The 27,996-nt window shown below is 41.9% G+C and overlaps 1 protein-coding gene across 17 annotated transcripts in view; it reads right to left on the reverse strand.

Moving 5' to 3' along the window:
- Positions 1-27,996, reverse strand: part of GULP1 (GULP PTB domain containing engulfment adaptor 1) — a 657,395-nt gene that overhangs the window by 514,382 nt on the left and 115,017 nt on the right. For 4 of the 17 annotated variants that reach the window (XM_072120978.1, XM_072120981.1, XM_072120971.1 and 1 more), the window contains one exon: positions 13,865-13,936. The exons of 10 other annotated variants lie outside the window; for them this stretch is intronic. The gene's annotated coding sequence lies outside the window, so the exon portion shown is untranslated. Of the gene's footprint in view, positions 1-13,864; positions 13,937-21,741; positions 21,795-25,440; positions 25,555-27,996 lie in introns of all 17 variants that reach the window. 3 more of the 17 variants (XM_072120980.1, XM_072120972.1, XM_072120973.1) reach the window with 2 other exon arrangements.

A 27,996-nucleotide genomic window follows, 5' to 3' on the forward strand; every position in this document is an offset into this window, starting at 1 on the left:
AAGAATGGCTGAAGTGCGTGCACAGTTTCCTGGCCATTTTTAGAAAGTCTTGCAGATGTGTGAAAGACTTCTGGAACTTGTTGACAACCAGCTTAAACACGTGCGCCATGCAGGGCGCATGGGGCATCCCTCCTCAGTGCAGCGTGGACACCAGGTTCCGCCCATTGTCTGTCACCATGGTTCCGATTTGCATTTGTCGCGGAGAAAGCCACACATTGATTTCTTGTTGCATGACGCAGAGCAGTTCCTTCACCGTGTGACTTTGTTCGCCCAGGCAAACCAGGTTTAGAACTGCATGACACCAATGTGCCCTGCACATGTGGTATGATGGAGCAGCACTTGTGGAGGTTGAGGTGGTGGTGGAGAAGGAGGAGGCGGACACTGGCGCAGTAGCAGCAGTTTGACAACGTGGAGGAGAAAGCGGCGTCTCTTGTGGAAGTTGTTGGTGTGGCTGGGCGGGAAGTACATTCACCCAGTAGGCTGTAAAGGACATGTACTGGCCCTGACCATAGTTACAGCTCCACACGTCCGCGCTGCCGTGCACCTTGGAAGAAACTGATAAGCTCAAGGACTGGACCACCTTCTATTGTACATAATGGTGAAGGGCTGGGAGTGCCTTTTTGGGAAAAAATATTGTGGCTTGGAACATTCCACCTCGGTGCGGCACAAGCCATTAGTTCTCTCAAGGGTGCAGAGTCCACGACTTGGAAAGGGAGGGACTGCAGTACAGACAACTTGGACAAGAGCACAGTCAGCTCCTGCAACTTAGCATTGCTGGATGCATATAGTTGTCTCTTTGTAATCGCCTCTTTAACAACTGCTGGCGCCATGCGTTGCAAGGAGCAGGAACATCTAGACCTGGAGATGATGTCATATAAAAACTCCTCCCTTCGACAGAGGTGCTAGAGCCTTGACTTGGCATGTGTGCTACTAGGTTCTGCTGCTGCTGGGGTGGCAGGATTGGCCTCCAAATCTGTTCCACGTTTCCCCCAGGCCATTGGATGGTTACGCTGCATGTGTTGACGCAGGGCCGTGGTGCGAACATTAGCTCCCTGGCATACACACGCTCGGCTCCTCTGGTGTCTAACAAAAATCTGCCACACCACCGAGGTGTTGATTGTACTGCAAACACTCTTCACTGAGTGACTTCTAATGCTGCTGCCTCGCTGAGCCCCTAAACCACTTCTTACTTGGACCTCCAAAGCGGGGTTTGTACCCTTTGGCAGTTTGGCTCCCTTGCTCACACTGCTGTCACCCTGCTAACACACGGCCACAGTAGAGACTTGCTGCCTGCTACGCTGCCTAACGTGCAAGCTGACACTCTTTTCGCCTGACAATGATGAATCCCTTGCTACACCTGGCAATCGGCTACATCATTATCAATTTGCTTTTCCCTGTCACTGTTACTCTCTTCAATGGTGTCAGTATGCACAGCCTGCCTACTGCACAAAGCAGAGGATGTCTGCCCCATCTCTTCACTGTCAAGCAGCTGCTGACTGTCCTCAAACACTTCATCCTGGCTGTAGAGTGGCGCTGAGCCCAGACCACCAAGCAGCTCTCTGGCTGAGGGAAATGAACAGGACAGAGGCTGGTTGAGGACAGGTTAGGGCTGCTCTTGGGCCATGCCAACTAATTGTTGTATCTGAGGAACCCACAGACTCTTGGCTGGGGTTGTCAGATGTTATATTTGAGGAATGGGTGACCTAGCCAACCACTCAACAATCTTTGGGTTGTTGATCAGCACACTGTCGCTAGATGACAACGGTAGTTCTGCCTCACAGAGTCACCCATGCTGTGACGTCCCCTTACTTTGCTGCCACCTCTGCCTGTTCTACCTGCCTCCTTTCTGTCTGACATAGAGGTTAATAAACTATGTAGATTTGACACTTATTTGTTGCTCTCAACTTTAATAACAAAAAAGTATTGTTATTTGCGTTATACAGATCCCCTAAAATGGACACCCTGGGATTAAAGCAGATATAAGTACAGATAGTATGTGGATTTCACAATGATTTCTTCCTTTTCCCTTCAGCAACAAACAAGAACGGCTATTTGGGGTATACAGAAGCACAAGAACTGACACCCTGGGATTGAAGCAGAAATCAGTACAGAAAAAATGTGGATTTCACAATGATTTCTTCCTATTCACTTCAGCAACAAAAAAACCTGCTATTTGGGGTATACAAATCCCCCAAAACAGACACCCTTGGAGCAAAAATCACAACAACACAGTACAGTAGAAGCAGCTGGAAGCTACAGGCAGCACCGTGGTGGCCGATATGCGCATGACAGAGGACTTAGTATTCCGTCCGGCAGGGCTGGACTGCGCCTGCCCAGGGACTTAGTTTCCAATTATTGTGGCTATCGCATATGTACGTAGCGGGGGACCTGGACATGTAGACTCGGATGCTATCAGTGATCTAGTATGGGCAAATAGGTGTGTGACAGAGCGAAGTTAACTCTTTATGGGGACTAGAATAAGGATGTTGGTGTTCATCATTGATGGGTTGTGGACTTAGTATTTCCACAGATATTTATTCTCCTCCCATCCATGGGTCTCAATAGGTCTATGGACCTAAGTAAAGGGGGATGTAGGTGTATCTAGTCTATATACTGTGGACTTTGTTCATTTTGGATCCCCACCTATTTCCCAATGTTATACGGTCTACACGCAGATGTCGTGTGTAATAGATTACGGAGCTTCATAGTCTGTGCTTCTATGATTTAAAGGTAAGTACATTGTATATTGACTGTGTCTTATCTATCAGGTGACCTAAGTATCAGTGTGCCTTAGTAAAATAATCGGGTCCTATCATTTTTTCAGATCCATATTACTTCTCATAAGAATGCTGCAAACGTCAACCCCTCATTAAGGCCTTTGGGGCTCAGTGTTCCCAATCGATAAATCCACTTTGCCTCAAGTTGTAGAAGTCGACGATCTGGGTCACCCCCTCTCGGGCCCATTTAAATGTGATCAATGCCCCAGAAACTTAACTGTTCGAATTCTCCCTTATGTACTAACTGCATGTGTCTGGATAAAGTTGTGTCCTTATTGGTTCTCATGGTGCTTAAATGTAAGGATATTCTTAGTCTCAGCTCTTGTACTGTTTTTCCTACATACAGTAGAGGGCATTTACATTGCGCTATGTATATGACCCCAGTCGTCTTACAATTAATGTACTGTTTAACCTGGTAGGTATGGAGATTAGCGGAATCAGAAAATTCCTTTCTTTTTGTCATATATTTACAGAAGGAGCATCCACCACAGGGATACGACCCCATGGTTCGAGATGGTAGCCATGTTGAAACCAATGTTTGTTTGTCAGTATAGTGGCTTCTTACATTAGGAGGGGCCAATATTTCTGAAGTATGCCCTGAACTTGTGTCGTATAGCCATCAAAGGTTCCTATGCATCTAATAGGGCCTTTTTCTTGTATTTTGAGGTCACTAAGTGTATCTTCACGACTTATGGTTTTAGCTCTTTGGTAGGCTCTATGCAGTGTTTTCTTAGGGTATCCCCTTGCGATAAACCGTTTGTATAGTTCTTCGCATTCCCTCTCAAATTCTATGTCCGTGGAACAATTTCTCCTAGCCCGGAGATACTGTCCAAAAGGTATACCCCTTTTAAGGGGAGTCGGATGCCAGCTTTGCCAACTTAATAAATTGTTAGTTGATGTTTCTTTCCTATAAATGGAAGTTTGAATTTTTCCCTCTTGGTCTATATTGATGTTCAGGTCCAAAAAACAGATGTGCTCGTGGTGTATTTTTGAGGTGAAATACCGCGGTAGCTGGGAATAAAGTCCCTGGGCATGCGCAGTGCGGTTCCGCTAGTACGCGACATACAGACATGCGCACTGGAAAGCAGGGAGATGCGCCCGAATCACGCCCCCAACAGGTGTGACGCACTGCCTTTCGCGCCTGGATTGGGTAAAATGGACGAGCCTTTGGGGTTATGATTGGACGATGGCAATGGATCCGCCCACCCCCTCCCCTCTGTGGATACGTCACTACGAGAGTCTTTAAACACCGCAGCTGTGATCGGTGTGCCGCACTATAGCCCGGGTACCCCTGAGGACGCCATGTGTAGTGGCGAAACATGTCGGGGGGGCTGTTTTGTACTTTTAAGATTCAGCAGTGTGTTAAGCGCCTCGCAATCTAGCGACTGCATAAGTTATATGCTTGTATGTGTGATGGAATGATTGGAGATTAAGCATTAGGGCAAGATATAGGAATTTTACTCCCCCTTCCCCTCCTCCCCTTAGCTGGTTGAGGCTATGTAATAGGAGTAGTGTTGGGCTTTGAATGTATCATAGTATCATAGTATCATAGTATATAAAGCCGGAAGGAGACTCAAGTCCATCAAGTCCAACCTTCAAGAATTAAATAAATGTTTTATCCCCATAACCCGTGATATTTTTTCTCTCCAGAAGGGTATCCAGGCCTCTCTTGAACGTGTACATAGAGTCGGCCATAACAACCTCCTGCGGCAGAGAGTTCCATAGTCTCACTGCTCTTACAGTAAAGAACCTTTGTCTATGGTGATGGTAAAATCGCCTCTCCTCTAGGCGTAGAGGATGCCCCCTTGTCCTGGTCACAGGCCTAGGTATAAAAAGATCTTTGGAGAGATCCTTGTACTGTCCGTTCAGGTATTTGTACATTGTAATGAGGTCTCCCCTCAGTCGTCTTTTTTCTAAACTGAATAATCCCAAATGTTGTAATCTGTCATTGTATTCTAGTCCCCCCATTCCCCTAATAATCCTGGTTGCTCTCCTCTGCACCCGTTCCAGCTCTACTATATCCTTTTTATACACTGGTGCCCAAAACTGTACACAATATTCCATGTGTGGTCTGACCAGGGATTTGTATAAGGGCAAAACTATGTCTTTATCATGAGAATCTATTCCTCTCTTGATACATCCCATTATTTTATTTGCTTTAGCAGCAGCCGCCTGGCTCTGGTCACTAAAATTAAGTTTACCATCCACCAATACCCCCAAGTCCTTTTCAGCTTCAGTTTTACTAAGTAATTGACCGTTTAGAACATAATTATACTTTTTGTTTCCATGGCCCAAGTGCATAACTTTACATTTATCTACATTAAACCTCATCAACCATTTCTCTGCCCATCCCTCAAGCTTCCACAAATCCCTCTGTAATGCTAAACTATTGACCTCAGTATTTATTACTTTACACAGCTTAGTATCATCTGCAAATATTGAAACTTGACTGTGTAAACCCACTACAAGGTCATTAATAAAAATATTAAAAAGAAGTGGCCCCAATACTGACCGCTGTGGCACTCCACTGGTAACATCAACCCAATCTGAGAACGTGCCATTAATGACCACCCTCTGTTTTCTATCACTAAGCCAATTACTTACCCAGATACACAGATTTTCTCCTATTCCCAGCAGTCTCATTTTATATACCAACCTTTTATGTGGCACGGTGTCAAATGCCTTTGAAAAGTCCAGATATACAACATCCACAGCGTCCCCCAGATCCAGTCTTGAACTTACCTCCTCGTAGAAACCAATCAGATTAGTCTGACAGGACCGATCTCTCATAAACCCATGCTGACGCTGGGTTATAAGGTTGTGCACAGTGAGATACTCCAGGATAGCATCTCTAATAAACCCCTCAAATATTTTCCCCACCACAGCAGTTAGACTTACGGGTCTGTAGTTTCCAGGATCGCTATTTGATCCTTTTTTGTATATTGGTACCACATTTGCTATGCGCCATTCCTGTGGAACATAACCAGTCCTCAGTGAATCTTCAAATATTAAAAATAACGGTCTGTCTATCACCGCACATAATTCATGCAGAACCCGGGGGTGTATGCCATCTGGCCCAGGTGATTTATCTATCTTAGTGGTTGCGAGGCGGCGCCGTAGCTCTTCCTGGGTTAAACTGTTGACATTATAAAAAGAATTTACATTATTCCTCATTGTGTCTTCCACCAGGGGATTTTCCTGGGTAAAGACAGTTGAGAAGGTGACATTCAGTGGATTGGCCCTTTCCTCATCTCCTTCCACCATGACCCCCATGTTATTTCTAAGGGGACCCACACTCTCTGTTTTTAGTTTCTTATCATTTATATACTTGAAAAATAATTTGGGATTATTTTTGCTCTCCCTGGCAATATTTCTCTCAGTCTCTATTTTTGCGTCCTTTATCTGCTTTTTACAGGATTTATTTTTCTCTCTATATTCCTGTAATGCCTCATCGCTACCTTCACGTTTTAGCACCTTAAACGCTTTATCTTTCTCGCTTATTGCTTTCCTTACAAGACTAGTTAGCCACATAGGCTTTTTCTTGTTCCTTTTATGCTTTTTCCCATAAGGTATGTGTTTCTCACAGGACTTTTTCAGAATATATGAGAAAAAGTCCCATTTTTGGGGGGGGGCTTTTGTCTTTGAGAGCATTATCCCAGTCTATGCCTTTAAGGTCTTCCCTTAGTTGATGAAAATTTGTCCTCCTGAAGTTTAGAGTGTTGGTTGCCCCTTCACTAACGCTCTTAGTGAAGCGTAATACAAAATCAATGATATTATGATCACTATTCCCCAGGTTCCCCCCAACCTGTAGTTTTGATACCCTATCAGGTCTGTTGGTAAGGATAAGGTCCAGCAGTGCCCCCCCCTCTTGTTGGCTCCAGGACTAGTTGCGACAGGTAATTGTCTTTTGTTGTTGACAAGAACCTGCTACCTTTGAAGGACCTGCAGGTTTCTGCCCCCCAGTCAATATCTGGGTAATTGAAGTCCCCCATGATAAGTACTTCACCATGCTTTGAAGCCGCATCCATTTCACTTATCAGCATTTCCTCTGCTGCCTCCATTATATTTGGAGCCTTATAACAAACCCCTAGTAATATTTTATTATTCTTTTTCCCTCCTCTTATCTCCACCCATAGGGACTCCACATTTGCGTTACTGATGTCATCTCGCAAGATGGGCTTGAGGCAAGAATTCACATATAAACAAACCCCTCCCCCTTTTTTATTTATGCGATCCTTTCTAAAAAGACTATAACCATCTATAGTAACAGCCCAGTCGTAGCTACTGTCCAGCCATGTCTCGCTGATACCCACTATATCATATTTCCGCTCCAACATCAAGAGTTCCAGTTCCTCCATTTTGTTTGTGAGGCTTCTGGCATTTGTGTACACACACTTTATATGGTTTTCCCTGTCCGTATTCCTTTTGTCCTTATTCCCCAATCTCATTCCAGCCCCCCTTCCTCCCCCTTGGACTATGATTCTTCCCAGCTCTCTATGTACACCGTCTATTTGCCCTGCACAAGTGTAGTTGCCCTCCCCCCAGGTCTCTAGTTTAAACACTCCTCCAACCTTCTAGCCATTTTTTCCCCTAAAACAGCGGCCCCCTCCCCATTGAGGTGCAGCCCATCCCTACTGTAGAGCCTGTAGCCGACAGAAAAGTCAGCCCAGTTCTCCATGAACCCAAACCCCTCCTTCCTACACCAACTTTTGAGCCACTTATTTACCTCCTTGATCTCCCGCTGCCTTTCTGGTGTGGCACGTGGTACAGGCAGTATTTCTGAGAAAATTACCTTTGAGGTCCTTGCCCTGAGCTTATGGCCTAAATCTCTGAAATCATTTTTAAGGACCTTCCACCTACCTGTTACTTTGTCATTAGTGCCAATGTGGACCATGACCGCTGGTTCCTCACCAGCCCCTCCCAGTAATCTGTCAACCCGATCCGCAACATGCCGAACCCGAGCACCCGGCAAACAACACACTGTTCGGTATGCACGGTCTTTGTGACAGATTGCCCTGTGTGTTCCCCTAATAATGGAATCTCCCACTACCAGCACCTGTCTGACTTTGCCTTTGCTCCCATTACCCTTCTTACCGGAGCAGACATTCCCCTGGTTGCTAGCGGCCACGTCTTTCTGCAGCATTGCTACCCCAGAGCTGATATCCCCCTCATCCGCCAGCCTGGCAAACTTATTGGGGTGCACCAGATCAGGACTAGACTCTCTACAACTCTTCCCTCTACCCCGCCTTCTACATGTTACCCAACTAGCTGCCCCCTCATTCTGCACCTCCATACTTCCCTCCCCACACCCATCTTCCCCAGAGAGTTTGTGCCCCAGGAGCAGCAAACTTCGTTCCATATTATCAATTGCCCGCAGCCTTGAAACTTGCTCATTTAGATCCAGAATCTGGGCTTCCAGATGAGCGATTTTCACACACCCCACACAGCAGTATTCCCCCTCGAACGGCTGTTCAAGGAAAGCATACATGGCACAGGATGTACACCGTGTAGCAATGCCACTTATGGAGTCCATTATTCTGATGGGGATTACAATAGAAATATGCACAGAGAGAAGTTACCTGCTAAAGCCCCTCAAACTTAAGTCCCTTAAACCTAAGTCACACTTATGACACTGCACACACTTGGGATCAGTGCACACTCGCTGCCAAGCTCATACACTCGCTTTGCTAATGCTTTTTTTTAAAGTTATCTGCCACAAAAATCTGCAGAGCTCACTGCACAAGATCTGGCTGCAAACCACCAAACAAACTGACCACAGAAGTATATAAAGTACAGAAGTATATGTGCCGTACCATAGCTTACATATTGGAGGTTTGAGCGTCACATTGGAGTGAGACTACCCAGCTGAGAAACAAACTGAGGACCCGGATGGTTCATATATAGACCTTTACCTAGAACCTATTGCCACTTGCCCTATATGCCCCACACCGCTCCATCCGCTGAGCACGACTGTATGTTAGTTTTAAATTTCATGTATAGTCAAATGATCTCTGATCCATCCCTTTACTTTTAAGATAATTAGTAATAAAAGTTAAATTTTATGTGACAAATGGGTGGTATTGTCCCCATAGGACAAACCTTTCTCTCCCTCTGCCACATGTAACACATTGTACTCACGCCCATTTTGATAATAAAGGAGGGAAAAAAAAAATGTTCCCACAAATCACCGTAAACTTTGGCTTCGTGAAGAATCCAATTTTTCCTGAAATTCTAACCAAAGTTAGAATCGTTAAAATGGATTCGCCCATCTCTATCTGTGACAAGTGGATTTTAAAAATGTTGTCTGAAGAACCAGTATAACAAATCTTAACTACAGTCAGATTTAATAACGGTTATAGCTGTTTATTGTAGCCTGGGACTAAAGTACAGTAAATTACCAACAACCAGAGGTCCGTTTGTAACTAGGGGTCGCCTGTAGGTCAGGTGTTCCTAAGTAGTGGACCACCTGTACTTATATTGACATCTATATAATTAAGACAACTTTTCATTAATATTAGGTTTTAACTATTACTCGTGAAAACAAAGCATCAGTGGAGGGACTTTTTTAAAGGAGGGGGGGGGGCTGCATTGAAACGTATAGTATGCACTATTCCATATTGAATTGCTCTTCAACATTCTCTTCAATAAAAATCTAATGATATACAAAATGAAATACTTTTTCACAATATTAAAATTTTTAAATGCAATCAGAGTATCAGGAATTTTTTTACTCTATGTTCCAGTACATTAAGTGAATGTGGAGCATGTCAGAACTTAATTTGCAAATCCATTGATAGATCCTCAACGGTACGTTTTGTTATCATTCTGATGTCTCTGCTTTTTCCTTTCTCATTTAGTGAATAGCATTCTCTTTCAGAATAACATTTAGCCATTAGAATTCTATACTTTAACACAGAAAGTCACTAAACTTAAAAACATAATCCAAATCAGCCACAATTATTATGCCTAAATACACTAACATTGAAACATTTTACGTGATTAAATATTTCAGTTCAATAAAGTTTAAAGCTAATAATTATGTTTCTTGACACTGAACGACCAAGTTCCTAGACTCTCAACTGAATATTATTATTGCTGCCATGTTGTTAGTTTAGACATCCAGATCACTGAAACGTGATCCCATGACAACAAGCATAGGGTAATAGGAGACCAGGGGAAACTGCAGGCAATATTTTTAAAAACTTAATGAAACAAACAGAAACAATTCCAAAAGCCTGAAATAAACAAGACAAAATAGTGACTACTTACTCTGTAGACAAAAGGACAGGAATCTGAGACGGGAAGTGTTGCAGCAGATTTTAATGGTTTGCAGATGCTTGCTAGACACTGCTAAAGGCTCTGAGCATTTTATTGGTAGAGACCTCTAAACTATTTAGGAACATTAGAAGTCATATTTCAACACTCTAATCCAGAGTATTGCAGTGCATACAACAGTGCATAGAAATACATCTAAGTGTATGTAATAATATATGTGTATAGGTAACTGTAACAGTAAAGCACGTTAGTTTGGAAGTAATGATTTAAAACTGACATTGAATTTATCTCTGTTAGGTTAGGTTTACATCTGTGTTGTACAGCAGTAACACGGAGGAGAGTTTTCAGCCTAAGATTCTGTGTCCTGATTAGCTGGGCAGCTAGTAGTAGAGGAAAAAATAAGTTTGCAGTCCAGCCAGGCTCCAAACACTGAAGATTTCTTTATTTAATACATAGTCGTAATACAGACAGACCACTCAGACAGACGGATATAATACCTACGCGTTTTAGACAGACACCCTGTCCTTAGTCATGGCTAAAATACAATGGCATAGATTCACATTTATAGCCAAAATACACTTATCAGTACCTCCCCTCAAACCCCAGTCACTTCCGATCCCTCCCACATTTAGTTAGACAAAGTAATCACATATAGACAACTGGTAGTAAAACAATTCTAGTTTAAAGAAGCCCAAAATGAAGAACTTGTACATCATGCATTGTCTCATAACACAACCATAGCTATAAAGCGGAGTATAATGTTGGCGAATCGTGTCCTATCACATGATCAGGGTCACGTGTCACGCTTTAAGTTGAGTGGCAACTAGTGGATGTATTGTCAGCCTTTTAAGTCCCAGTCATATGACAAGTACACCGAGCGAGGATTACTGTGGCAAAATGACCTTGGCAAGGAGGAATCTCATCGGCATCGCAGCGAAGATACAGGACAAAACCGTAAGTAGACAGCAGCATCCAGGCAATGTCAACAAGGATCCCCGCGGCGCGGCCGAGGCAACTCCTCCATACAACAAGGTAAGGTACCGATAGAATTAAAACGAATGTAGAAATATTAAAAATGGAACTAATGATAATAAAAATCACTGTAACATATACAAAATAATAGAAAGAACAGAACAACAGAACAGAACTGATATTTACAGAATGAGGGGTCAATTCTTCCCATTATATACATAAGAGTTACAACAGTTGTAATGGAATGAGCATTAGTAATGGTACATCAACTCCCTTCTCATATTTAATCCTTGTGGGAAACACATTCCTAATGAAAAAATCCAGTAAGCCTCCCTGTTAGCCAGGTGGGCTCCAATATTACCACCTCCAATGTTCTTATTGACTTTTTCTATGGCATATGTACTTAATGAACTGGTGTCCCCTTTGTGTATTCTAACGAAATGTTGTAATGCGCCGGATAAATTCCGACTCGCAAGATTCAAAATATCATGCAAATGCTCTGTGAATCTAACTTTAAATTTGCGAGTCGTATGTCCGACATACATTAGATTGCACATGGTACACTGTATGATATACAGTACATTGTCCGAATTGCAGTTCCTAAGTTTTTTAATAGAAAATTTTCTTGTGCTATCGCTGGTAGTAAAAGACTTCTTTTTTTTTGTTGTTAACAAATTTACATGTCAGGCATCGAGAGGCACCACATCTGTAGAAATCTGGATAGATAGCCAAGTAGAATTAGGTTGTGTGGTGAATAGAGAGGGGGACAGTAAGTTACAAAGGCTTTGACCCCTTCTGGAAACAATTTTGCAGCCATTATTGAGGATCTGTTAAAGTATGGGACCTGTTTTAAGTAGGGGGATATGTTTTTGGACAATATTTGAAATGGCCTTAAACTGTGGACTAAACTGTAGTACTAATGTGGGAGTATAAGTAGAGTCAGGACCCCTGTTTCGATTGCAGCACAAGTTACGTTGTTGTTGGGGGATATATAAGATTCTGTTGGTTTCTGTCTACGGCTCTGTTATAGGCTCTAATGTCCATTCAGCCTAGCCTCTGCTCCTCAATCTGTTGCATACTTGTGTTGCCACTGTACAGAATAGAGTAGTAGTGCTGCAATTTCTCCTCACCCTTGTTAGCTCCCCCACAGGGATAGCCTGGATCGTATGTGACTGATGTTGGGACTTGGTGTGTAGAATTATATATCCCTGCTGTGGGTTTGCGATATGTTCTAGTGGTGATGTTCACACCACTAGTACCGTATAGATATTAATCAAGGAAAGGAATTTCATTTGGGTGGGGACATACGTAAAACTCAAATTAAAAGTATTGTTGTTGAGGTGATATGATATGGCAGGCACATCTCCCCGTCAGACGATCAAGATATCGTTGATGTACCCGCCATACCACTCAATGCAATCTAAAAAGGGGTTGTCGGGGGAGTAGATAATGAGTTCCTCTCACCACGAGATGGAAAGGTTGGCAAGCGATGGGGAAAATTTGGCCCCCATGCTCACCCCCTCAGTCTGTAAATAATAAACATTGTCAAACAAAAGACATTGTGAGTATAGAGTATAGTGTATATTTTGTGTACTTTTTAAGATGGAAATGTAGTGCTCTGAGTGCTACATTATGTGGAATAGAGGTATATAGCGATACCACATCGCAACTGAGCCAATGAAAATAATCACTCCAGCAAATTTTGTCTAGTGATTGCAAGACATCACGTGTGTCCTGAAGGAAACCGTGGGCTCATCGTACCAAGGGTTGTAATACCCAATCGATCTTTATAGCCCAGCAGAAGGGTGGCCCGTACCGGACTTGACACTAGTGGAGAGTTGAGCTGGCACTAAACTTTTTCACAGCTAGTGGTAGTGCATGTGAAAGCACTGAGCATTATGGGATGTGAGGGAAAGCTGCTCTGGCTTCAGTTGCCTTAGCTGATCTTACAACTAGGAAACGCCTGCCTAAATAGGCTCTCTCCAACTGTGCTATTACTAATTTTGGCCAGGTAACTTCAGAGTTAGGGTGCATCCAAATGTTCAGATGCAGTTTTTGAAGCCAAACGCAGGTGTAGATCATAATGGGTGAGGACTTATTAAGAAGTACTATTCCTCCCCTATTTTGGGCATCAAAAACTACATCTTAAAAACTAAACGTGTGGATGCACCCCCATACTTTCACCTTTTAATTTCAGAAGTAGCAGTAGGTCATTATAGTCAAGTAACAAAGGATATAGAGAAGCTGTGGGTTACGCTATTCTCCTTCACTCTATCCTCGCTACGTTTATAGCAATCGTAACTGGATATACAGAAGCTGAAGTGATATGTATTAAAGTGTTGCTCTTTAAACCAGTACAAAGTACGACTAGACCAGTCTTCAGCTGCACCATATTTATAGCAGTTTCTGAAGCACGATGATTAATCTGCTGCAGTCTAAGACTGTTGAGTTGTACTAAGCCCCATCTATTAAATGGCCTAGTTTGCTGCACTACAAAAATGAATATTTTGTGCACTCACTTCTCCTCACAACATCATGCCGCATGATTCAGAAAAGTGTATAAAATGGTTTAAAAATCTGAATATATGTGTTGCAAGGCATTTGAGATTTACTCCCAAATTCTAAATCAAACAGCTTGATACATCTCCCCCAATGTGTAAAAGCTGGTTTCCATACAACTTAGAATGCACATAGATATATAGTATTAGTCAATAATCAGAATATTACCAGGTTTATATACGTTTTACTATTTTTGATTCTTACCACCTACAAAATTCAAGGAAATACTCTAAGCCAAGGGAAGTCTGTTATTAGTCATTTGTAGGAAGGACATAACTTACTTTTGAATTACAAAGTTTTATTATCTTGGCAAAGTTGATAAGGCAAATAGCATTTCATGCTTCAACAAGGATCTGCAGAGACAGCAGAAATTAAATATGATCAGTACACATCTATTCTCCAGGTGATGTGCTGTGCAGGCACCAGTCAGTTTCTAATTTTCTATAATAGAACTCAGGAGAAACGCTTCTCACATTGATTCTGCCTGCATTACCAAGACCGGCAGGTGATGTGCTAGTTAAGGAAAGGCTAAGTTCACTGTTCAATTCAGTTAGGATATTTTGTTTTACAAATCAGCAAACCAAAAGGCATGATCTACATATACTGGTAATGATCCATGCAACCATGCAATGTTTTCAAATTTAGAGAAAAATGTAGGCAATGGCAGAATGGGAAAATAAACTGGCCCTTGATAGAAAAAATGCAAAGGCAGCCCCAAGCTTTGGGGCAGAGTCAAAACTTGTTGGTAGATGGTCTTAATGCAAAATAGGAAAAACATCTTGCTAGTAATCAACGCTAATGTGTACGTAAGCTTTAGTTACTTTTCCTCTGTGCCATATATGTACAACACAGAGGAAGAAGATAATGATACTAATGCCCCGCTATGTACAAGACTATAACTATAATTCAAAAATTAATAATAAGCTAAGTGTATGCTCACCCATGGGCAGTGTCTTCGGAATGTAAATTTTTTTGCTCGCCCAGAAAAAAGCTTGCGCTGGTCAGCACCAGCTCAGTAAAAAAAAGTTTTTTGTCCATTTATTAGTAGTTCCATAAAAATATACAAAAGAGAAACATTAAAAATTGTACATGGACAATAAGGGTGACGCGCTTCGGACCCAGCCACTGTGGTCCTTACACATACCTTGTGTAAACATGGAAAAGGTGCCAACATATGTAGCAGCGGAAACACATTTGAAAATCCCACCCCCTGATCACATGGTTCAGGGGCAAGTGGCAATTGAACAGCAATGCACCCTCCAATTACCACTCGCCTCTGAATCATGTTAGTAGAGGGCAGTATTTTCAAACATGTTTCCACTGCCACACATGTTGGTGTCTTTGCTGTGTTCACGTGGCTGGCTGTGAAACGCATTACTCTTGTTTGTCCATGTACACATTTTAATGGGTTTCTTTTTTTGTATATTTTCATGGAACTACTAAAAAATGGCTGAAAAACTTTTTACTGGGCTGGTTTAGAAAAGACTGACATTTTTTTTCTTCTTGATAACGATTCTAATTCTGCTGTCTATGTACAAAAAAAGCTACTGTAATATTGCTTCTATGTACAAGAATATAACTTATATAATACTGCACAAAACAAAACCTACAAAATGAGGGGAATCCATACAAAATGTAATCTTTAAAAACAAAAAACTTTATTAGTCACAAATAGAGATGAGAGAATCAATTCTAACGAAGTGGAATTTAATACGAATTTCACAAAAAGTGTGATTCGTCTCGAAGTCGAAGTTTACGCTGATTGGCGGGAACAATGTTTTTTTTTCCCTCTCTAAATAAGCACAAGCACAACGTGTTACATGTGGCAGAGAACTCTGGGAAGGAGAAAGGAAAACCCCCTATGACATCTGCAGAGCTGTAAGCCAATCAGCGACCAGCAGGCTTTTGTGATGTCACACAGCCTCATAGCCCTATAAAACTGTTGGCCATATGCAGTCCCGGCATTTTACACTGGATGTGCCGTCTGTAACATATAGCTGCTGCTGCAGTAGCGATTCTTGCTGCAATCCCTGGATGTTCTTTAAGGGGGATCTATATACCCCAAATAGCAGTTTATTTAGTGACAAAATCGAATAGGAAAAATCTTTTTCACATTCATGCATCTGCAGTAGTGATTTGTGGAACTCTCACTGGGTGTCAGTTGTGGGGTATCTGTATAACGTAGATACCCATACCTTTTTGGGGCTATAGTTTACAGCCAGATTTACATGTCAAATCAACGTAGTTTATAAACCACTATATCAGACAGAAAGGTGGCAGGTGGAGCAGGTTGAACTGCTGTTGTCATCTAGCAGCAGTGTGTTGATCAACAACCCAAAGGTTGTTGAATGGTTGACGAGGTCATCCAATTCCTCAAATATAACATCTGACAACCCCAGCCAAGAGTCTTTTGGTTCCTCCGATACAACAATTAGTTGGCATGGCCCAGGAGCAGGTCAGCGGCCCTCACCTGTCCTCAACCAGGCTCTGTCCTGTTCCTTTCCCGCAGCCAGAGAGCTACTTTGTGGTCTGGGCTCAGCGCCACTCTACAGCGAGGGCAAAGTGTTTGAGGACAGTTAGCAGCTTCTTGGCAGTGAAGAGGTGGGGCAGACTTCCGCTGCTTCCTGCAGTAGGCAGGCTGTGCATAATGACACCGGTGAGGAGAGTAGCAGTGACCGGGAAACGCAAATTGACAGAGAGAGTGTCAGCTTGTGCGTCAGGCAGCGGAGCAGGCAGCAAGTCGCTCCTGTGGCCATGATGCAGCGTCACCATCCAATGGCCTGCGAGAAACTGGTGTCAGATGTGGTACATCCTGCAGGCACAGCAACAGCAGCAGCACCTAGTGGCACATATGCTGTTTCAGCAAGTCAAGGCTCCAGCACCTCTGTCAAAGGGAGGAGTTTTTATATGACATCATCTCCGGGTCTAGATGTTCCTGCTCCTTGCAACGCATGGCGCCAGCAGTTGTCTAAGAGGCGATTACAAAGAGACAACTATATGCATCCAGCCATCCAAAGGTGCAGAAGCTGACCGTGCTCTTGTCAAAGTTGTTGGTACTGCAGCCTCTCCCTTTCCAAGTCTTGAACTCTGCACCCTTCAGAGAACTAATGGCTTGTGCCGAATCGAGATGGAGAGTTCCAAGCCGCAATTTTTTTTCCAAAAAGCCTGTGCAAGCCCTTTACCAATATGTACAATAGAAGGTGGGCAAGTCCTTGATCTCATCAGTTTCTTCTAAGGTGCACGGCAGCACGGACGTGTGGAGCTGTAACTATGGTCAGTGCCAGTACATGTCCTTTACAGCCCACAAAAAATCGGAACCATGGTGACAGACAATGGGAGGAACATGGTGTCTGCGCTGCACCGAGGAGAGATGCTCCATGCGCCCAGCATGGCACACTTGTGTAATCTGGTTGTCAACAAGTTCCTGAAGTCTTTCACCCATCTTTAAGACATTTTAAAAATGGCAGGACACTGTGCACGCACTTCAGCCATTCTTACAAAGCCAAGCCCTTCCTCCCCGAGTTGCAGCGTCCCCAACATAGTCTGATATGTGATGTTTCCACCCGAAAGAATTCCAGCTTCCATATGTTAGACCGCCTGTATGAACAGAGAAAAGCCATTAATGGTTTTTGATGATGCAATTGGACCGGAGCACTCCCCTGTGTAACTCTGATGTCAGCCACTGGCAGCTCATACGTGACACCTGCCGTTTGCTCAGGCCATTTGAAGAGGTCACGTTATTTGTCAGTCGCCAGGACTGCGGGAAGAATAATGTAATTCCACTGCTTCAGGTCCTGGAACTCATGCTGCAAAATCTGTCTGGTCAGGGCACTGGAGAAGTGGAGACTACATCTCATGGCCACATGAATCCGGTGGGGGCTGAACTGGAGGAAGATGAGGAGGAGAGGAGAGGCAGGAGCATCCGGAGGAGGTAGAAGATGAGGTAGATGACCCAGAAGCACCGTGGCAGTATATTATGGAGATGGAGGTGGGAGTGCCTCAGAGTCACTTGCATAGATGGCCCGCAGCATGCTGCTTTGCCTAACTAGTGACAGCCGAATAGTTAACATCCGCCATAGGGATGGCTCTCCACCCTCTTGGACCCTCGCTACCGGTCAAAAATGGGTGACTTTTTTCAAGCTGCCTAGATGGAGGAATAACTGGCATACTATAGAGAAATATTGTGCACATTGTCCATCCTCTGTCAGATCTGACCGGGGGATTCTTGGTAGTCATTGCTCGCGTACTACTGCCATGGCTCATGTGGGGAGCTGGGGGGGGGGGGGAGTAGGAGCGGTAGCAGCTCCATCAGCAGCAGCTTAAGTCTGGATTCCTCATTGATTCCTTCACCCGCTTAGTGAGGAGGGTAGCCGCCAGCAGCAGCAGCAGCAGGACATGGAGCGGACCCTGCACCACCAGGTGGTGGCCTACTTAGACAGAACTTTAGCACCTCAGGTAGAGGATCCCATGGACTACTGGGCAGCCAAACTCGATGCGTGGCCACAACTTGCAGAGTTTTCAGTAGAGAAGCTGTCCTGCCTGGCCAGTAGTGTGGCATCAGAGCGGGTGTTCAGTATGGCCGGGCCATCATTACCCCAAGGAGAACCTGCTTGTCCACCCGTAATGTGGAGAGACTGACCTTTGTCAAGATGAATCAGGCTTGGATCAGCCAGGATTTCAACTGACCAATGCCTAATGCATCAGATTAGATCAGCCACGACGCCTCCTCCAAATGTTGAGAAATGAGTCGGGGTCTAACTACCTGCCTCAGCCACTATTCTGATGCTGCCACCCGCCTGATGCCGCACATCTGCTGCCAGTTGCTCAATCTGCCTCCTACCATCTTTACCAGGGACTGGAATTGTCCGCCACCTCCACACTATATCATTGTGCCACTCTGTGGGCTCCTGCTGCTGACTAATTTTTATGGTAAGGTGTACAGCCCCCAAAAAGTACAAGAAAACAAACCAGAATTTATGATTTACATTTACTTTAAAGATACAAGAGTTAATACAATCTCATCAATAAGCTAATCACCAACTAAAATGAAGTATTTGTAAAGTGTATCTAATAAGAAAATAACCGTTATATATGTCCAAAATGCCAACAAAAAATGTAGATTGTATAGCCGTTAAAAAGGGACAAGGCATAATCTGATCTGAATGGCATAGCTTCCCTTCAATGCCCTGGCGTGTGCCCATACAGCAGTTTACTACCACACATGGGGTATTGTTATACTCGGGAGAGATTAGGAATCAAACTTTGTGGAGCGTTTTGGTATGTTATCCACTGAGAAACTGTAAATTTTTGGAAATTTTTTATTTAGCTAAAAAAATTTTCATTTCAAAATTGCACACTATTTTGTTTCATCCCCTTTAAAACAATTTAAAGGGTTAACGAACTTCATGAAAGTTAATATACTTATGATAAGGGGTGTAGTTTCTATAATGGGGTAATTTATGGGGTTTTACTTTAACTTAAACCTCTTGAAGTGACCTGAAATCTGAGTATGGCCAAAATTAATTTATTGTTTTAAAAACATTACAGATTGTAAATTAAACCTCCATTTTGTTTTAAACCCTGTGAAACAGGTTAACTATCTTCTTTAAGTTGAATTTGCAAATATTGATGGGTGTAGATTCTAAAATGCCATACTCTGCGAGGTTTTACTGTTATTTAGGCCTCTCAATGTCACTTAAAGCTGAGCAGGTTTTAACGATTTACATTGAAAAAAGAAAAATACACAAAAAATTCTGAATTCCTAAGAACCTAGAAAAAAAAGAGAGGATACATAAAATGCCATGCCAATATAAAGAAGGATTTTTGAGAAATGTTAGTTATAAAAAATTTTTTCATAGCTAAACACAAAAGTTTGACACATCCAGGTTATTTTGAGATCACACATTCTACTTCAAAGCGTTAAAAACCTTTTATAATGACACAGGGCAGATTATTAAAAAAAATAATAATAATAATTGGGGGTTAAACAAACCATCATAACATTAGAAACCCAATGAAATATTATTTATTTTCCACATTCAACAGTGAGCAAGAATAATGTTCTGCATAATTAAACTATTGTACTCTGATGTGCTACCAAAAGCTATCTAATTAATACAAATTAATTGATTCCTTTTGTTTTAATGAATGAGCAAATTAAAAAGTAACATTTGTCTGGAGATTTAAAATGGGAACCAATTGGAGTTGTAAGGTACTTTGCAATCTAAATTGCCATATAATGCTCATTAATTAGTTTTTCTTGCATACAAGCCCCAACATAATTACAATTCCTACCAATTTCCCCATAAACCATTAGCAAAAATTATGCTAATGTTCACATTTTTAGGACTTTCTCCTTGCATACACGAGGCCAACTAATAGGAGATGCAATGTTGTGAAATGTCACCTATATAATTCAGCATTAGACATTATTGGTGCGGCTTATATATGAATCTTTGTCATCCAATTAGAAGTCCTACACATGTACACATGTCAGTTAATGGGTGAAAAATGTGTGAGAAGGGATTGAAGTGAGAAGTGGCTGAAGAGACCAATATGAGAAAGGGAAACTGCTGTGCGGTCTGTGATGAGCCATCTTCCTCCAAAACCAGAAGCTGCTAAGAGTCTATGTCTGAAGCTGGTACTACACAAAAAGGTAAGCAGGGGTAGCGCAAGGGGATTTAAATGGGCAATAGCCCAGTCACCTCTGCGCATGGTGTTACTTTAGTGTAAAGAAGGAAATTTCAGCTCCCACTTTAGATAAAAATACTAATTTTCCAGCTTTATTCTTTCAGTTTAAAAAAGCATACACATGGTAGGCAGAAGCACTGGACAGAGCAAACAAGGGAAAAATAGCGCAAGACCATGATAGCTTACAAATTTCGATAAAATCTTAATCAAAGCTTGGTGTCCATCACACCTTGCAGGAATTTTAAAGACCCACCTGTAGGAGCACGTGACATTCTAACCCAATGAACATGCATCATCGACTCCCACAGGTTCCTGTGGATCAACTTCTGTGGATCCTGATGCACCACTCTTTAAGTGCTTTTACTCTTTTATTTACATCTTGAACTGTTAGATTGTATACAGATGGTGCTATAGGGATACCGCATAAGATTATGCACATGAATACAACTTAGTCAAACATGTTTAATAGAAACCAATCACATCTTGTTTTTTGTTAAAACCATGTGGGATATGGATTTTTTCTTTAAAAACACAAAATGTTTTGCGGTTTAAAAGTTTTCTTTTCCAATTGCCACATTTGGTTTCAGTACTCTTTCTATTGCACACACCATGAGAGAATTAGTGTCAAAATGTCTGGAAACCGCTGAAATATTTGCTGCTTTTTTATTTGGGATATCTGATAAGTGCCTTCTGATTCTTACTTTCAGAGATTCTTACTTTTCATCCTACATATTAAATTTTACATGTAGTACATCAGACCAAATTGACCACATATGGTGTATTACAATTATTATATTGCTTGATGTTAAATTGTTTGTTAGTGACAAATGAGAGAATCGTTTTGGTGGGGGAAACGTATTTGAAGCACTTGCAGACATTGTGCCCACATTTGAATGACCCCATAGTATTAAGCCCAGTACGATTACAAGGCTCACCACTACAGAATTGACTGGGGGACAATTGTGATATTAGCGTCTGAGCTTTTTTTGCAACATATTGGACTTCATTATCCAGAATTTTAAACAACAGGTCATCTCTCCTGTGGATGGGTGCCTTTTTATTATGTTTATTATTTGCTGATATTCTGTACTGCACATGGTGGAAACAAGGAATTGTTATTTTTATTTTTTATTTTGTTTATTTGAGAATGGTTGTGAATTAAATCATTTCTGGGAATTTTTTAGACTATTTTATCTGCCCTATCCAGTATCCAAAACGAACACTGTCTCTTTATCAAGTTATGGAAGACTTTAGTCTTTTCTTTTTGAAAAACGGTTTCATTAGTACAATTTCTATTATGATGTTATAAAAAAATATACACACAGGTGAATTACTATTCACCCGTGTGTATATTTTTCATAACATGTTTGAGGTGACAAGAATCTGTCCTTAAGATGGAGTTGGTAGTTGTGGGTTTGGTATATGGACTAACAGATATTGTAATAGAAGAAAGGTAAATTCAGCTCACCACTCCCGGCTTGTTCTCCACCTGCCGTGCACGGACGATCCCGAGACTCCGGACTTCGTACCAAGGAAGAAAAAACAAAGTAAAAAGCTTAATAGGGCATACACAACATGATATCCCAAGTTACACGTGAAAAGATCGATGCGTTTCTGCCTAAACGGCCTGTTTTGACAGCACTGATATGTTAAAGTTCTCATTAGTGGCAGCGGACATATGTCTGCAAATCCTTTTTTTCAACGGACCGGTAGTGCAACCTACATATTGTACTAGGCATTCTGTACAAGATCCCAGATAAACGGCATTAGATGTATTACAATTAATGTAGGTATTAATTTTATATTTGTTATTCGTTGAGTATGAAAAACTTTTTTTTTTTTTTTTTTTTTTTACATATTTGCATGATTTGCATATCTTATGTCCGCAGCCATAGCTGCCTTTGTATTTTAACCATGTATTGTTTCCTTTTTTATCTTCTTTATTGGAGAATAAACTCAGGGATACTATAGAGCCTAGAGAGGTGCCTCTTCTGGAAACAAATCTCACCCCCGTGGATACCACTTTTTGTAGGTCCGGGTCTCACATCAAAAATCGGTAGATTTTTTTCTAATGTTGTGTTTTATTTCATTGTATTGCTTACTAAACGCTGTAACAAATGTTATGTGCGATTTGTTTTGGTTACCGATACCAAAACCCTTAGATTTCTTTTTATCCTGTAATGAACTATCTTTTGTCATTAATTTTCCTTGGCGCTGCAGTTAGTACATGTTCCTTGTAACCCATTCTGGATAATCTGCCTTTGATTATTTGAATTTCATTATCTAAATCTTCTTTTCTGGAGGGGTTTCTTTTGGCCCCCACCATTTCACCATATGGTATGTTATTATGTTTAGGGTGGTTAGACGTGGCCAGGAGGATGGAGTTACCTGCAACTTCTTTCCTATATGGTATTAAAATTATTTGGTTGGTTTCTCCCTGTACATTTCAAATATAGTAAGATGCAGAAGAACGGGCACTACCCACGTCTCTCCAAACAGTGAACACAGTGTGAACTCTCCCCAATAGCACAGTATGGTACCTTCTCCAATCGCTGGTGTAACGGGAATCTTAATGTTTGTTTATGACTAAGGCCGTTTAGGCAGAAACGAGTCGATCTTTTCACATGTAACTTGGAATATCATGTTGTGTATGCCCTATTAAGCTTTTTACTTTGTTTAAATAAAGGAAAAATCAATTTTTAACTCCACCGGAAATAATAATTATTTTTTTTTAAGGGATGAAGTGAACTTTAAGTTCATGTTGTTGTTATTGTGGAATTGTACAAACTCTTTTGCTTCTGAATCCGTTCCAAACCCCCCACCCATCCATCCCCAGGAGGAGATAGTCTATGAAACGATCATACCACCTGATGTGGGGGAAGAAAGGATTGTCCGCAGAGAATAACATAATTGACAGCCATCATAATAAAGTCTTTTGCATCATCATAGTAGCTATATGCATGTAGATGTTTGCCTAATGCTTGTGATGCAATCTCATGTACCAATAATGGATATAATCCAACCACATCACATGTAAACCAGAATTCTTCGTTATTCCATTTTTTGCCATCCAGAATACTGATGACGTGTTTAGAGTCCCAAGGGAATCCCGGCTGTGCATTGACCAGTGGCTCCAAGTGAACATTCACACACCCAAAATGTTTTAGTGAATATTGGGGAGTGAGTGGAATATTACAGCAATTTTCTTGTTGATGGCCTCCAGATGAAAACCATCCTCCACCAACTTTTTGAGAACAGTCGGATCATTTCTCAGTTTAAAATATGTTGTCTCATCTTGAAAAATGTCTATGTTTTGTTTTCTATATAGCCCCGCATTGAGGACCACAACACCTCCCCCCTTATCCAGTTGACGTATCATTAGATCTTTGTTAGCTTTAAGTTCTTTAAGTGCACTCCATTCTGTATTCAATAAATTTGATCGTGATGGTATTGTATTTTCTTTCAATGTAAATAAATCCTGTTCAACACGTTCCTGAAATACGTCCACAATACCTGATCTTGAGGATACTGGGTAAAAAAAGGGATTTGGTGTCCTGAATTTATCATTTAAATTTCCTGTATACACTTTTAGTGACTCACTTTGCAACTGTCTTAAAGAAGTAAGATGAACCAAATCATCAAAAGAATCAAAGTTGATATTATTTATTACTGTCGCCTCTTCCACCAAATTGTTATCATTCTCCTGAACGAACAACTTTGTCCACATCTAATATAGTTTGGTATACCTCAAACAACGTTGTTGGTGAAAAGCCTAGACCTTTAGATAGTAGATTTACGGTTTTTCCTGCGTTTTTCACGTTTTGTGTCTGGGACAATTTACCTTTTTTGCTGACATTTATATTGTGATTCTGGGTTGATTTGTCACTGGTAAGTTTGAGGAATCTGATAAATCCTCTGAAGTTGTTCCTATTGATGTTTCTGTGACTGTGAAACAGACTCTCTAACTTTAATCTTTACTATCATTGTTTTTGTGCATTTTTCAAAACGGACTTTCTTCTTTTATTCCCGGTTTTTAAATACCGTATATACTCGTGAATAAGCCGAATAATGTGCTGAAAAACTCTCAACTCTGCTTATACACAAATCAATACATCGCGGCTCCTCTTCTGGCTTCCTAACTCCTCTTCTTTCTTTTGTAACAGGCGGCAGGATGCGTCCATGTTATCTCACAGCCGGCAGGCGCATTGTCGGCAGCGTCCGCGTCATACTATGCGCCTGCCGGCAGATAACATGGCCGCCTCCTGCCGCCTGTTAAAGAAGAGGAGCCGAGGGGAAGCCAGAAGAGGAGCCGCGATAACATCGGGGCAGCAGCGCTGCGCATCGGGGCCGCCGGAGGGTGAGTATGTAAGCTATTTTTTTGTTTTTTTAAGTGCTGGGGGGGCTGTACACTGCAGGGGTCCGGAATGGGCTGGCTGTACACTGCAGGGGTCCGGAATGGGCTGGCTGTACACTGCAGGGGGCCGGAATGGGCTGGCTGTACACTGCAGGGGGCCGGAATGGGCTGGCTGTACTCTGCAGGGGGCCGGAATGGGCTGGCTGTACTCTGCAGGGGGCCGGAATGGGCTGGCTGTACACTGCAGGGGGCCGGAATGGGCTGGCTGTACACTGCAGGGGGCCGGAATGGACTGGCTGTACACTGCAGGGGGCTTGCTGGCTATATACTGGGGGGGTGCTGTGACCAGTTTTTGGTGGTAAAATTGGGGGTCTTGGCTTATACTCAGGTCGGCTTATACTCGTGTATATACGGTATTCTTTTCCACACATAAACTTGATTAGTAATGTAGTCCTGAGTATCACGTTCATGTCATGCGTTTAGTAGTTGTTATACTTTCTTCAACTTTTTTGTACATTTTCCTTTAGTTTTTTGTTTAAACTGAATAAAGTCATGAATTTGCTGAATTTCTTCTTGAATGGTTGTTAACACTTTCTACTCCTGTTCAATGATTAAGTTGCACTCTGTCAACACCATGTTCCATTGAACTAGGAACTCCGGACTAAAAATCTGTTTCTATTAAACATGTTTGACTAAGTTTTATTCATGTGCATAATCTTATGCGGTATCCCCCCTCCCCCATAGCACCATCTGTATATAATCAAACAGTTCAAAATGTTAATATAAGAGTAAAAGTTCTTTGTGTTTACTTACATAGTGGTGCATCAAGATCCACAGAAGTTGATCCACAGGAACCTGCGGGATTCGATGATCCATGTTCATTGGCTCCGAATGTCACGTGCTCCTACAGGCGGGTCTTTTAAATTCCTGCAAGGTGTGATGCACACCAAGCTATTATTAAGATTTTCATCGAAACAAATAAGCTAGCAGGGTCTTGCACTATTCTTCCCTTGTTTTCTCTGTACTGTGCTTTTGCCTACCATGTGTATACTTTTTTAAACTGAAAGAATAAAGCTGGAAGATTGGTATTTTTATCTAAAGCGGGAGCTGCAGTTTCTTTCTTTTCATGTTATATACCCGAGATCCTGATTGTCCATGCAAACCGCTGATGAGACTTGAAACAAACCTGATGTCCAGGTGAGCTGACTCCTTAACTTTACTTTAGTGGACACACAAGGCAGCTGATATGAATCTGGGGCAGTTTCGACAAGCGGAAGCTTTTATGTATAGCAAGCAGTAGCTTTTTCCTGCTTGTTGACATTGCCTCTGGAACTAAGCACCTGCACTGTGTGTGGTCCTGGAGAGTGCCGACTCCTATCTTGCCCCCTGTGTTTACAAAGGCTTAGCAATCATAACAGGTGTGAGGAATATGTGGGAATCGGCACAAGTCTTACTCCTGGTGTGTAGATGCACCTGGTGTGTAGATCTACTCCACAGCATCCTGCCAGCAACAGCACTAAAATGCATTCTGAAAAAAAATATTGCATATTTAGTGTGGAATGTGCAAATGTAAGTAGTAAGACTACTTGTGTTTTTTAATGGTATTGTCATAAAGCCCCACACTGAAGTACAGTGCACTTACACTAGGGAGTCCTCTCTAATTAGGCGTTAAACTCTGTTCACTTATCTAAAATGTGGTCATTACGCTAATTTCTATTCCCAAGCTCTCAGCTCAGCTTGGCGATCTCCGTCATCTCAATAAAGATTAATGGAGCAGAACAGTCATGCGCGGCCTTCTGCTCCATTACTCTGATGGAGCGGCAAGGGGTCCAATGGAGGTATGTGGTACCCCCATCGGACCCCTAGTTTTTGTGATCTGTGGGGGTCCCATCACTGAGACCCCCACTGATCAGCAAGTTAGTTATGCCCTATACCAGTGATGGCTAACCTATGGCACTGGTGCCAGAGGTGGCACTCAGAGCCCTTTATGTGGGCACTCAGGCCATCACCAGAGAGGACTCCAGGTATCTTCCTGCAGTCCCAGACAGCTCAGGACTTGCTGTGCACAGAGCTATTTTAAAGTGACAGCTGTACCTGGGACTATTTTCTGCTTTATTGGTGTCCTCAGGTGCTGGTATCAATGAAAACTGTGACAGAGAAGGGAGTATAAATCACAAATTAAATTTCTGTGTTGGCACTTTGCGATAAATAAGCGGGTCTATGTTGTAGTTTGGGCACTCGGCCTCTAAAAGGTTCGCCATCACTGCCCTATACTGTGGATAGGGCCTAACTTGTGTTCATGGGAAAAACCCTTTAAGTCAGGGACCACCACTATATTTTTATACATATAAGCATTATTATAGTAACTATATACTTGTACATAGAGGGCAGTGTTCTATTAGTTAAATGCTTGTTATGAGAAGCAGCATTACAGTAGTTATGTTCTTGTTAATAGAAGCAGTATTATAGTAGCTAGCTTTTTTTAAGAAAAGAGGTTGTCCAGCACCATTCAATAAGATAAAAAAAATTAAAGACATGTCCTATACAGTGGCTTACGTATTTCGAGGTAGACCCCCTTAGTCAGGGCTGACAAAAGTTGTTCTGACAGGGATATTTAAAAAACAAGCAAGCAAAAATGTAATCACATCATATCCTTCAAATAGTCTGTGTTGCAATTCATGAAAGAGTTAATTTAATTTACCCTGTCACCATCAGAAACAAAAGTTATTTCTTGGAGCATGTGCACATAACATGGGAAGACACATTTTTTGGTAAAACCATACTTTGTTGTTTTTGTGACGTTTATATAGGCTCAGTGATAAAATGTTCCCTATACTTTGGTCCCTTCTAGAAACGCAATGCACACAATCTTTTTGGATGTCATTTAAAATAGGATCACTGTTTAGCGTAGGGAATTATTTATGGATAATGGAACATACATATTAAAAGGACATCTACCACCAGGATGTCCCCTCTAGCAGGATCTGCTCTTCTGTTAGTTTATTATGAATAGTTTTTTGTTTTGGTTTTTTAACGACTTTTAAAGTTAGGCAAATGACCCTGAGGGGCTCTGGGCTTCATAGGTGTTAATGGAACCTGGAGCCACTCAGGCTAATTTGCATAATTTTAAGACTTTTTTTCTTAAAAACAAGGGCATAGGAAGTTTACAGAGCAGCAGATCCAACCATAAGGAGGCACACAGCAGCCAGGTCAGTGTGCTTGGTTTACAAGCCTTGATACTGGTGTTAGATGAAGAGAACACCAGGTTATTGTTCACATTCCTATGGTTTTTACCATTATTCTTATTATATTCCTTACTAGGAAAAAATTATTTTGTGTGACATTTTTAAGGCCTCGTTTTGTCTCTCT

This window comes from Engystomops pustulosus, chromosome 8 (genome assembly GCF_040894005.1).
Source record: "Engystomops pustulosus chromosome 8, aEngPut4.maternal, whole genome shotgun sequence".
Taxonomy (NCBI): Eukaryota; Metazoa; Chordata; class Amphibia; order Anura; family Leptodactylidae; genus Engystomops; species Engystomops pustulosus.